The sequence below is a fragment of the Bombus flavifrons genome, chromosome 13 (genome assembly GCF_040668555.2).
Source record: "Bombus flavifrons isolate JBK064 chromosome 13, iyBomFlav1_principal, whole genome shotgun sequence".
In the NCBI taxonomy this organism is placed as follows: Eukaryota; Metazoa; Arthropoda; class Insecta; order Hymenoptera; family Apidae; genus Bombus; species Bombus flavifrons.
In genome coordinates, this window is record NC_138454.1 from 10879616 (window position 1) to 10893585 (window position 13970).

Below are 13970 nucleotides of genomic sequence, written 5' to 3' on the forward strand. Positions count from 1 at the left end.
AACGTAATCGAACCGGATTCTTTCTGGGATGAAGATCGGAGAATGCAATAAATGGAAACCCGAAAGTACCGACGAATTATTACATTCTTGTGTAAAGCACACGGTCCATTACCGTGTCTACGCTTTTTAACGAAATTGAATGCTCCAATCCTCTCCGATGAAATTTTTAAACTGTACTTTTTGAAATAAGTCGAATGACTAATATTTGTTAACCCAATTTAAGTAGGTAGTACAAGAATTGTTAAATGGAATGGTTTCAATGATCAATGGTCGCTTTATTACAGTACCAAAAGATCGATCTCCCTAAGAATCTGAGACACGTAATTTCCTATGACCCCTTAACGTTGACCAGTGACCAACTGGAAACATGTAAAACCAACGTGCAGTATACAAAAGGAGGTCGATACAGTTAAACAGGAGGAAGCTTTCAGCAAGGCCACCGAGGCCACCCCTTTTGGTTCAGCGCCCCGGAATTCAATAAGCCGCTTATTCCGGCACGTAATGCGGTAAGCCACGCGGAAAAGTTTACGGTGTCTGCTAGTTTCGGTACAGCAGTGCCTTAAAAGTAACGTAGGATATAGGGAGTGGTTCTCCAATGTGTAGCGCCACCCCTTTACGATGCACCGTGTAGCAGTTGATAATATCTGGTAAACCATTACTTCCGTTTTCCGGGCGGACCCTGTAGCTTATCTTAAACTGGGAAGGCGTACGAGGAACCATTTAGGAGATTTAAAGTAAACTACAGTCGGCTATGAGCCAGCACCCACTGGTTTTCGTTCTGTCTTCTATCTTTCTATTCTTTGGTTTTTTCCAGAGTCCGTCTATCTTTCTCCTCTTTCTTCCCCCCGTTTCATCTCATTTCTACCATCTTTTATGATTTACCATGGTTTCGTTCGTAGCTGAAATAATTTCACTTCTTGTCGGCTAGGACTCGATCACTGTCTTGTTCCGCTGCCACTGATTTGCAAATCAGTATTACAAGTATTATAACGAATAACTACCATGTATTATACCGTAGGTGGAAACGATATAAGTGCTTATGCACATTTTGGCTCAATGCTGAAGCGGATAATTAAAGAATGTTTTGGTCGGTGTAAGATTTTCGAGCAATATTGCATCAAAACGCTATATTGATTCTAATATTCTATCAACATTTTCATTTTTGAATTTCATAACATTTCTTGCACTTAACACACTAACATTATAATTTTATTTCCACCCTATGAACACGCTTACACATATATTACAATTAAAAAATACTACCCAATAGATAGGCATAAACAGACAAATAGACATTGTCGAAGTTTCTTCGGTACGGTACGGGAATGCAGTCCTAAGCAAAATCCTAACAGTTTCTATATAGGGTGCACGATAAACGTTCGACAATTCTTCAAGTCCAGTTACAAAAGACGACACGAAACATCCTGAGGGTTGTTCGATTTAACAAACAGATGGAATTCGTAGCAGCGTTCTAGCGAAAATAGTACCGACAGGGAAGCTTCTCACAGGGGTTAGTCCTTAGAGATTGAAGAACCTCCCTCTGAACAAGGGTCGCTATCAAGAGCCAAGCGAAACGCCCACTTCGTTCAGTGGAAACATAATTTATTTGGGTAAACAATATCTGAATTGGTGAGTCATTGCTATGATTCATCGTGAGAAAGTTAACAGGCCATTTATATTTAGAAGAGAAAATGTATATATATATTCGAGTTTCTCTATTTGCAAGTAGTTTGATGGAAAGTACTAATTTATTTTTACTAGCTTATTTATATACTTATTAATATACTTACACGTACATACTTCTTAGGCACAACAAATCTTCCACAACTACAGAAAATTTTTGAATACTTTGAGAACTTTGCTCGATACACTTAATTCAATATTTCGGTACCTGATATCTGAAACTTTGATCAGGAGGAATCATGACGCGTGGGAGTAAACGTTCGATCCTTAAGATGAACACACAGGGGAATCAAACTGCTTCTTGCCACTACCTCATTTCATCCTACCATATCCCTGGTCCAAGTTTACTATTTGCATAACTAAACTGTTCCAACAGCCGTGGCTGCTGTTGGCGCTCTTTAGTACGGATGCAAGCACTTTCTCGGCTCGGCTACAAAGTCACTCGATGTACGTGCACATGGATACAGGTGCACATGGATACTGGTGCACACGGGGTCATGTAAAGTCCCAACAGTTTAGACTTCCTCTCCTTTTACCTGCGCCACCCTCTCCCTTTCTTCTTCGTCGCGTCACCGCGGTAAATTGCATAAAGTACGCGGCAAATGTTTAGTTGGGCAATGCGCATATTAAACGTGGAATTATTATACAATGAAGATATTCATAACACAATGTTGCTGAATATCGATACGTAAGAAGTTTGACATAAGGTCAGTTGGATAGTTTCAGCGACTGAAAGTATCGTATAAATGGATAGAAGCTGATTCCATATAGAAAAATTGATTAAACGCGATACAATAAAATGCTTTTATTTGAAGTTTGTTTTTTCAATTGAAAATTAGTATAGTTGGAAACCTTTATCCTATCAAAGTCTAAAAAGTGCTCTTAACAGACATAAAGAATTATTCTATACGAATAACGAAACCGTTCTATAAAGAGCCAATTTATCCGATAAGGATTGGCTTGGTAATAACTCCGTAATTAAATATTCAAATTCCCATAAGGCTGGTTGCATTACCGTAATTTCCAACGCGAACGTTCGTGTATCACCGTGCACAACCACGCTGACCGATTAAGAGAACACGTCAAATTTAAACTCGTTGCCCTGCCATAATTTCGTTCGATCGATTCCGAAGAAAAGAAAATCAACGACAACATTTTTATTTGCGACAATTCTATTAGCTTTAATTATTGAAAGGTCGCAAAATTCAGAAGCACAGCAGCTTTTGTTCTTATAATGAGCAACATCAGCTCATTATGACAAACTCGAACGAGGCTGTTTTAAGCTGTCTGGTGTAATCAAGGCAGACAATGTCGGATATTGCTCTATCAATCTAACAACGTCCTTTCTCATTCTACTTCCTTAAACTTCTTGTAACTTTAGCCAGTCTTTAGCGACGAACGTTGAACAAATGACTAAAGAGGAGATAACGGATGCTTCCAGATGGTCGTTTGTAAAGAATTGATATTGAAGGGTAAGAACGAGGAAAAAAGATTGTGATGCGTGATGTAGAGAAAGAAATTAATTTTATGAACGTTTATACTACGCTAAAAAAACACAACAACTGTATATGTTACAATACGTCATGTTGTAGACGTAAATTTGTTCGATAACAACTTTCTCAACGTAACAAAAATCAAATTTCCATTGGATTCTATTTTAAAATGAAAACATAAACCGACAAGTAAATTTACAAAACGGACTGCCATGTATTTATATTACATTTCGGAATTACGCATATTGCAGACACAACGTGTTCTCGCCGAATCATTTAACGTAATTACGCGTCAAGCGTGAATATCTCGTATCGAGATAAGTGAAATACAATAAAGATGCAGGAGACTTATCGTCTGTTCTTGTAGAGTTAAATCGTTTGGACTGAAACTGTGGGAAATGGGTTTGGTAGACAGAGAGAGGAACGGCCGCGAAAATGAATGGTAATTGGAGCATTTTAAAACTCATCACCATCATTTCCTGCAGCTCGTCCATTGTGGCCGTAGCTTGTTCGTTTTATCCGGAACGTTCGTACTAATGAACGACTCGGATCCCGGTTAAATTCGTTTTAAATACCTGATAGCCGCGGCTTTCGCTCGGCTAGGGCTCAAAACAACAATGTTAACAAGCTCCGGTCGACATGTGACGACGCAAAAAGGTCAGGTGGTTTTGGAACAATCGCGTTTTCGCCCATTTCACGCATAGTGTTTTTCTCTTTCTCTTTTTTTTCAAATGTTTCGATACTGCCCAATTAGTATTCGTTCAATCCATGGAACAATTCGTGTTCTCGCGAGCAATAACGTTGTTAACGTTCCAATAGCTTTCATTGAAAAGCATGCGTGTTCCGACGATTTGGATTAAATTTCAGTACAAACTTTCCCAATTTTTTCTAACACGAATATTTCTCATTCTCGTTTTCTCATCTTTTCTTGGAAGTTCCTTCCTCTTAGAAGTTTTTCGTTAAGATGAGTATAAGAAAGAACTGTCACGTAGAATTTATTACGTAATATAAGTATAATATTTTAAATATTCTCATGCGACTGCGTATGGACAGTTTGATTCTATAACACTCCTCCGTTTATTTCTTAATTAATTAACATCTTCCGCAACGGTTCTTAAAGTCTATGTAAAGTCATCGATAGTTCAAGTTTGACTTGATCCTCATTTATGAATGTTTTCGGAGATTGAATGTTTAAGCGAAATATATCAAGACGAAAACGAATAAACCATCGTTGATATGTTCTTTATTTTTTATTAGTTGTATTCTTTCTTTCAAATTAATTTCGTATTTAAGTCTATCGTAACGTGAATGAGAAAGCAATTCTATTGATAGATAACTCATAACAGGATGTTTGTATTCATCTAATATCGAGTACTTATTATATTTTTGGTTAAATTAATATTATCATCCATCCGTTTCTGTTTGCTTCCTATTTGTGATTCGTAAATTCTATTATGGAAAATACACTATGATCTCGGAAAATTTTATGAGGCTATAAACTTGTCTTACGTTGGATTCGTGACGACAATCGCAATACTTTAAGAGACATAGAGTTAACAGAAGAAACAAGGATTTATGTGTTAGGCGTTGGGAATTATAAATAAAGCTACTTGGGATTGGAAAATAGTATCCTCTTATTTCTAATATTTATTGACAGAATTCTTTAATTTGCCGAGGTTTGTGTGTGATTATTAAACATCATGAAATTTCAATAAACATTTTTTGTGTATATGTTCAATAAGAGTAAAATAAAAAGAAATTTAGTAAGTTTCATTTCACTTAAAATAGTATTTGAATTTCACGAAGATCCTTTTTAATCGATGTACTTCTCAGAAATTTAATTTTTGATCCTTTTTATTTCTTTAGAATATATTTAGTACCTTCTAAGCTACTTATAAATTATGAAGTAGAAGCTCTGACAGTATTAAGACACTAGTCTTATAAAAGAAGACAAAAGGTATATATTTATATACAATACCTTAATTTCTAATTTAATTTTAATGTTCATAGCCTTTAAGAACACTATACAAGTTCACAAACGAACTTGTATTTTACTATTTCACTCGTACGAAACACGTATAAATTTTTATTAAACAGGTACATTGATTTATAAAAGGTTCAACGTGACATCGCAGTTTCAATTCACTGTTCGGAGCTATCGTTTTCCATTCTACCATCGATTCGCAAAAGATCTATCGGGTGGGATTGTTTAAAAGCGGCATTATTTCGGTTGGACCAACGGCGATCTAATTTCTAGTTGGACAATGGTTCTCGGGTTCGATCAGAGCCTGGTCCTTCCGTTTCGACCTTATTCTATCTCACCCTACGGAAAACCTTTCGACTCTCCAGTCTCACCCCTGCCCTGTATCGACGATAAACAACGCAGAGGGCTGTTCGATGTCAGTCCGCGGATTTTAATTCCGATTTCGGACGTAAATCTGTAAGGGTGTTTACAACCACGAAATCATAAAACTCGGAGCGACGTCATAAATTTAATATGGAACTTCCATAAAGCATAAACATAAACGGAAAGGCAACCAGGGTTGCGCTATGAGAGGGACGGAGTTGGCGGCAATTGTCGAAGGAGGAGCGTGAAACGGAAGTTTCAAATGGGTGGAGGTAGCTGACCTCGCGACCGAGGTGGCAGATGACAACAGTAAGCCAAAACGGTGTCTGTAGTTGGCGGTAGAAGGGAGAAAGAGAGAGAGAGAGAGAGAGAGAGAGATAGGTATTGTTAAGGGTGTCGGAGGCCACAGTGAAAAGTTGCTTTGGAAATTAAAATTCGAACAACAAGCAATATCGTAGGAGCGATGGAATTTTCTGCAGCGAGTGGAAACTGAAACAGAGTAATGTACACTGCCTCACAAAAATATTTACTTACAAGCATAGAAAACTTTTATGTACGTATTGTAGATACGTATACACGACATACATAATTTTTGTGGGTTCGTTCTATTTTCTTTTTTCGTACATTCCGATTCATTCGATGGCTTCGATTGGCGGCTATATATCTATGTACAGGTTGCAATTTCATTTTCAAACTACCTGTATTCTCTTGGAATGTTCGCAAAGATATAGAAATCACGTTTTTATAAAATACGAACCTTTTCTTATCGAACGCTAGAAAAGTTTTTATTTATATAAAGAATCCAACAAATTTATAAATATTTTGTATTTAATAGTAATTTTACTAATAGTAGAACGGACGATTACTTAATTTTGCTCGTGTCTCAGCTCAGTGACGATAGAAAAATCGCTGACAGGGCTAAGGCATTCGGGTCGAGTAGGTTGTAATTATCGGTGGATTTTTGGGCAGCGCGATCGAACCGTGAGAACGCGCACGCGATCGCTCGTTAATCCGTCGTTTGTATCCGATTAACGATCGTTTATATCTGCATAAATTTTCGAACGCGTACAAATCAGATTTCACGCTGGCGATTGTTTAGGAGCGACCGACGGATTCAGTGAAGCGCTGCGGGGTCTCGATTGTTGGAAGTAATTCAGGGATACGCTGTTCGGATAATGAGCCTCTTTTTCAGGCACAGTGATTAGATTCGAGCGACATGAATAGCAATTAATTGGGTAACAACATAGGTAAGTTTCGAGAACGATCGAAACGCGTACAACGAAAGATTCTATTATCTATTTCACGATGAGAAAATTATAGAAGATTAAAAGCAGAGAAACGTGATTTCCAATAAAAAGTAATCGAACCTGCGAAATAAATAACTTACAAGATAACGCTTCTTGGAAGACGTTCGAAAATGATTTTTCTGCAAAGATAGAGGAATCGTCGGTGCTACTTCAAGTGCAAGGAAACACAATTCTTATCGTGATGAGGTTCAAAGGGCTTAACGAGTTTCCAAGATTATCTTCTTCCAACCGGACTTCGTGCACGTGTGTCAATCCATTTCTCGGTTCTCGTTATAGTTTCCCCTTTGTATGGGGAACCAGCTTCTTTCAAAGTGATCGTACCACCGCGTAATTACGAGTTCCTTTCGCGGGAAACCATCTCTCTCGTGTGTATATATCATCTCTGCTAACGAGTCGGTCCGTTGTAAGCGCGTTTGTATCGAAATCGCGTTGAAAAATCGACGATAATCCTTCCTGAAAAAGCACCGGCAATTTTTTGACATAGGTACATGCGCGCAAGTCACATGCCATCGGTTTTTCCTTTTTTTCTTTTTGTCTCGCTCTTCGCCTTTTTTTTTCGCTACCGGGAAATCGTAGCGAGTTCGGTTCGACGGGAAGTGGGTCATCGGATTGCAGTACATTCAACTCCGTCGACAAAAATTGGTAAAAATATAGTAAAAAGTGAATTAAACGTAACAAACTGTGTTACATGGTGACGGCGTTTACGAAACAACATTAGATTATTTTTTACGTTTTCGACAGACCGATTTTTGGGTTTGTTTTGAAATATCTCCTGAATGTGGAAATATTGTGTATGCGTTACGGATTAAAGTTAGATAGAATATTATCATTATCTTATTTAATTTCGGTCTCATCTGCCTAGTAATGGATATGGCTTACAATACTTTTCATTCGTCCTTCCGTACTTATACTACCTGTCTTACCATCGCTCCTTAACTAATTGCTTATTTATTTCATTTCTTCTACTCCATTACTATTTTATTACCAACTAACCTACCTACCTTTGGTTTTCTTTGTCGTTCCTTTTCTTTTCTAGTTCTTTCAGTCAATTTACTGTTTTCTCGCAGTATCTTTCGTACGCCACTTTATCCAGGCTGTTTCTTAGTCTCCAAGTTAGATAGAATACTAATCTCCATAAAATTCTGCAGAAAGAAAATTATTTAGGAAACGAAACATTTTATTATACAAATATTTATATTTGTAGAAAATTAATCGTTAATACAAAATATGAACGATATTTATTAATAGCAGAAACTGAAAAGCCACGAACTAACTGCTTTCATTGTATTTCATCCCAGAGGAGAAGAAAAATTCTCGAGTCGTACGTCGCGACAGGAGCACAAATTTCATGAAATTTCTTCGTCGTTTAAGCTAGCGCTCTGCCATAAAGTGTTCGCCATTTCTTTGCGAGCGTTGTTGCGTGGACTAACTCTGTCAAGAACGATTTTCTCCAAAGAGTCGCGTGTTTTTACGAAGCGAGAACCTAATCGTTGATGTAAGAAGGATAGAAAATAGTTGAAAAATTAGCTTTAAGATGAAGAGACGAGAAAGCTCTCGAGTACCGACGAGTTTCTACGTGTCACAAAATGTTCACCTGTTTAATTAATGCGATACAGGACCGGTCATAGAAAATAAACGTTGCGAGTTAATTGCCTCGCGAGTCATTCTATCTCGTTTCTGCTGATTTTCTCTCTCTTTCTGTATCTCTTCGTCGCTATTCTTTGTCGTTCATGGCCTTTTCCTATTTTTCTCCTTTCTCTCGTTTGTCGTTTTCCTATTGGCTTCTACTTTTTTTCTTAATCCATGGCGAGAATTATTCCGAGTCGATGAACGCGCGCACAGATAATCGGATTTATCGACCGAGACAATGAAGAATACACCTGGAAATAGCGGTGTCCACTTTCCATTCGGTTCGTTCGCCCGTACATGATTTGGTTTACGTTTATGTCAGCATGCCCGTGGCCTAAATTTTTGCTTCGACTCGCACCATGTGGCTACGCGCCAAAGAATCTAGTTAATGTGGTTTTCGCCATGGTTTATTGAAAACGATCTGTCCTTACACGACAACGAACAGCATCAAATAATGCTCGTAATTCTTCACGTAATCCTTTTCATTATTTTGTTATGTTTGTTAAATATATTTAATGTTAACAAATATGTTTTTAATTTGTTTATTAAACAGCCAGTTTCGCGGTATGGTGCCCTTATCACAAGGAATATTTTTAATCTCTCTCATATTCCTCTGTGTAATTGGTTCCCTTTTTTGCTTTGGTCATATTGAAGGATTGTATGCTTTTGAAATCGTTCTATTTTATGATCATTGCGAGAATTATGTTACCATTACACGTTTTCATGCATATGCGCACACACGTACCATGGTATTCGATATTTCGAAATATTCCAGCAGATATCCACTAAAGCCTATCCCAAACAGATCAAAGAGACATTATTTTCTATTGTGCCTTTCGATGCAAATAATCTGTATTGGATTTTACTTTATTTATTGCAAATAAAATGAAGCGTAATCCGTGTGAGCGCAAAACACGTGTAACAGAGAGAAAGAATGGGCGAGAGAGATAGAGAGTTTCTGTATGGTTTTATCGGGTATTTGGTGTATGAAAAAATAGAAGGGCGACAGAAAAAAAGTTGGAAAAGTCAGAGAGACACCGATTATCGATTCACCGCAAACAGAAAGATCTCAATAGTCCATTCGAGTTCGTGATCGTTATGGGAATGCTGGGGATAACGCGTTTGCAAATACCAACGGACACGGTGTACCTATTCGAATAAACTGCTTCTCGTCCTAGATAATTTGTCACTGCGAAATCCACAGGGATTATTTGTCGAGCTAATAATGTGGGTCCACTGTCCCTGCCCGCTGTGCAAACGATAAAATCAGCGAAAATGCGCCCGCAACGAGTAATTGCACGCGCAAGTATCCATGTTCGCATCTTCCTGTATAATTATCAATGAAAATCAACAGTTATATCGACAATAATGCACGTCCATGTGCTTAACATTTATTGTCATCTTCGTTTTCTGTTATTTTTCTTTCCTTGCTCGAAATAACAGTGCACGCGTGAAATGTGTCGTTAGTTATGATTCGTGATTATTTTCGTGAAACGTTTATGGAAGAGAAGCGAAGAAATATTCAACCATAGTGAAGTTCTTCAAAGTTAATGTACTATAATAGATCAAAGCATAAATATAATTCTGAAATGACAATTGGTTTTCGTGGCAATGTAGCAAAACCTTTAATGATTTTATCGAGCGCAGTGCAATTTTCTGATGGCGACTAAGACCATGGAACAGTCAAATGACAACGGCTGATCAATTTAGAATATTCACATAATACAATGTTGACGATTTAATCCGGGTAATAATTAAAATTGTAGCGTTAAAAGGAAAAAATGTACATTCTCGACGACTTTATGGTGTACAACGCACTTCTTTAATTATAATTGGGACCATAAAACAGTCGAATTTGAAAGATTTGGTATACTACGTACAAGCAGGCAGTATTAACCTTCCATCGAAATAAACAGAAAAATTTCGTCGAGAAATTTTGTTATTCTAAGACAAATAATTTTATGATGCATCGATTCATCCGTAGCAAATGCGTGAGAATCAAAGTATCTGCTTGACGATGTGTATTAATCAAATAGCTGAACATTCATTCTTCTATGAATATCTGTATCGAATTCAGTTAGTATTAGTTGATTTTTTAAAGAAACATAGTTTTCTAAATCATATTTGTTGAAGTGGTCACCACTTATAAGAAAACTCTACATCTGGTCTTTTTAGTTTCTCAAGCACTGAAGCCATCGACAGCGCGTAGACAAAAGACTGCGACGAAGTCAGACCACAAACAGTAGACAAGCGACGTTGGCTTCGGCGTTTTTTTTTCAGTTATTGGGTAACACAGCTAGCGTGCGGATCTGGACCAGCTCAAATTGTATTCTTACTTATAATTACATTTATATTTAAATATATTTTCTGCCTTACAATTTATCCACTAGTTTTTCTCTACATCTAAGGTTATACATCGAATAACCTCAACAATATTTATTATTCCAAATTTTGAAATATTTCTAAAAATAAACTACGAAGAAACAGACGAGTAATTTATTATTGAATAAATATTAATATCAATATTATTATCCATTTACTTTCAAGGCATATAGAAATTTCGTAGCAATTCTGTTCAATTATTATTTCATACAAGTTTCTATAAAAATACACTATGAATAAGATTCATGAATTTTTGAGATCTTTAATTTCATCGTAACCTCATCTATTATTTATAATCTTGCGAATGCGTCCTCTATCGTAAAATGGAGTACGATCGATTACGGATCACTTTTATCGTTCCTATGGTATGTATTTCGACTCCAATGCATTAATAATAATGACCGAAACCGTTGAACAATGTATCAGCCGAGCGACATACCGGGTAATTACACTTTGTCGGCTCCGTTAAATTTGTAATCACAAGTTCCACGTTATTACCACCGATAACGTCGAACTGTTCTGTTGACTGAATCGGATTATTTTAATATGTTATTCATGTTTTAGTACCGCAACAATCGCGCACGGGGATTCGAATATTCAGTAACAGATACGCGCGATACCATTGTGTAGCTCATGCTAATTCGAGATTATATCGATTATGCTCGTGTTATCCTTTATTCCAAGACACACGATCGCATAAAGTGTCGCATTAAATGACACAATTTACCCAAATTAAACATCGTTTATTCGATAACGCTCGATCATTTGCATACGTTTGATCGACGACAGGCAGAATAAAAAAAAAACCGTGAAACAGCTAGGCAACTGTTCCGCGGCTAATCGGATGCGAGCGAGTTCGAGTGCTGGGTTATAAATCGTGACGGTTGAATATTTCTTTCTGCCAACCATCGATATATCGTCTCTTCTCAGGGCGTATTTAAATATTTCACGTTCAATTTGCGTGCAAACTATTCACCACGCCCTTCAAGTTGTCATCCATTTTTTCACGTCGTAACAATGACGAGAAAGCTTTGTTTAATTCATCGCTTGTCCTCTTCTCATATTTATTTTAATGGTTTTCCACAACACGTTAGGTGACTTATTCAAAGAAGATTTTGTATTGTCAATATCGTACATCTTTTGTGTATTGATATTGGTTAATTGTTACCTTACGATGTAATTCCACTTGTCTCAACTCCGTTTTTTATTTATCCAACATTTGCAGATTTAATTTAATTTAATTTGCAGATTGCTCGATTTAACGAACATTTGCAGATTAAAACCATTTATCTAAACGTGAATTATTACACGAACGAAAAATCACTTTCAAAAACACTTTCACATTTACGATATCCTGAGCGATTCTCAATTTATTTCATGAAACATCTTCCACCTGGAATTTAATTCAGACAATATTTATTGTTAGACATGCAACGATACATAACACCGTTCAAAATACGTATTATATAATTGTCTCTAGTTACAGAACTGTTTCTATGTAGTGGCGCACGAAAAACTATTCTCGTTATTTCAGCTTGATTTCCAGCGCTTGTATGTCGCTGTTCGCTCTGTACCCACCCCTTCTACCACCGTTAAAATGATAAATAGTGGACGAGAAAAGTTATCGTGCAGCGTTCATACACGAGGTGGTCACTGATCGATATTATAGGTCAGGTGTGCTCTCTGAATACTGTGCCATAGGACCAAACGGGAGTGAGTTTGATAGTGATGATACAGTGACGCGTCACAAGCGAGTACTGTTAGCTATGTTCTATCAACTTCTCCTGTGAAATTAATTTTTTAAAAACATTAAAGTTATGTTCTCCATGTTTTGCGCTGATCGATTACACTAGACATATATACATATATATATATCATTTTTCAGCAGATATCTGTTGTCCGTATTTTAACGAATAAAATGCGAGTTCGTAATAAACGAATCGGTTGCATTTATATTTGAATGTCTTAGAGAGAACAGAAGAAATATTTCAAATTCTAATCTCGTGCTGAAGTTTCTCTCAAAATATTAAAACGCTCTCCGTTTTACTGAAACGAGAACGAGCTATCCGTTTTTCAGCGTGGACACCGAAACATCTCTGCCATCGACGTTTATTCGCTTAAAAAATTGATTGTACAGCATGCGACGAATGAAGCTCGAGTGGCCAATAGCTGGTCTAGTGCTTTTCAACCTCCCGCTAAGTTTTCTCCCTTCTGTCCCTGCTTTGTCTCGCACTCAACCTGCTTTCGACCTCTCCAGTTGAGCCGGCTTCCTTCTTCCACCGATTAAGATTACCCACGTAAACATACTCGAAAGGAGGTAAATGCGAATAGCTTGTGCCCCTAGTGAAAAGTATTAACTGTATTCACTTGACCTTTCGTTGAGTGTCGATCGGCCAAGTCCTGGCCGCCATCTCGTCGACCGGTAAATTGTCTTTACGGAGTTGACACGGAGAAAGACAAAAAATGAGAAAGAGATCGATGCCGAAAGCTCTGCCCTAATTTCTTGCTCGTTCGTCGCTCGTCGAAGTGGACGACAACCGAAGAAACGGGATTAAATTCTTTTCAACGATCGTTACAGAAAATGTTACGGACTCTCAAGACCGTCCGTCGTTTTCAACACGAGAAATCTTTGCAATGAGAATGCGTTAATTCAATTGTATCTCTTTCTCAACGATCCTTTTCGCGTTTTTGTTCCATTGTCATTCGATTAATCTTCGCTTGAATCTCGATGTTACCGTCACCCGTAAGAAGCGTTCTTGATAATATCTACTTGAATGTTTTTTCAAACGAAAGAGAAGAAGATGATGACAATGCATCGGTGCTTTTAGTATAATTGTCTGTATATCAGATCGCGATGCCGTATACTTTCAATTAAGTTTTCTTTTCGTACAGAGATATTTTTAATCAAGATTGATTGTTAGCAGCAACTTTTAGTACACCATTTTCTTATATCTATTAGGTTCACATTTTACGAATTATACTTTACTAAGCTGGTTCTTTTCGTGTTTCTTTTTGACGCTATCCAGACTAATGGAATAGTACGTTGCCAAAGAACTTTTAAAACGTCTGCTGGATTGTTACAATTTTTTTTAATATTACCGAGACCTATCGAAATGTATGATCCCATGC

General features: G+C 37.2%; 1 long non-coding RNA gene across 1 annotated transcript; it reads right to left on the bottom strand.

Moving 5' to 3' along the window:
• Positions 1-4584: 4584 nt before the first annotated feature.
• Positions 4585-10542, bottom strand: LOC138185885 (uncharacterized). Its single transcript, XR_011174739.1, has 3 exons — positions 8105-10542; positions 7832-7972; positions 4585-7283 (listed from the first exon to the last, which is right to left on the bottom strand). It is a non-coding gene; the product is annotated as an uncharacterized LOC138185885 (long non-coding RNA).
• Between the last annotated feature and the right edge of the window lie 3428 nt (positions 10543-13970).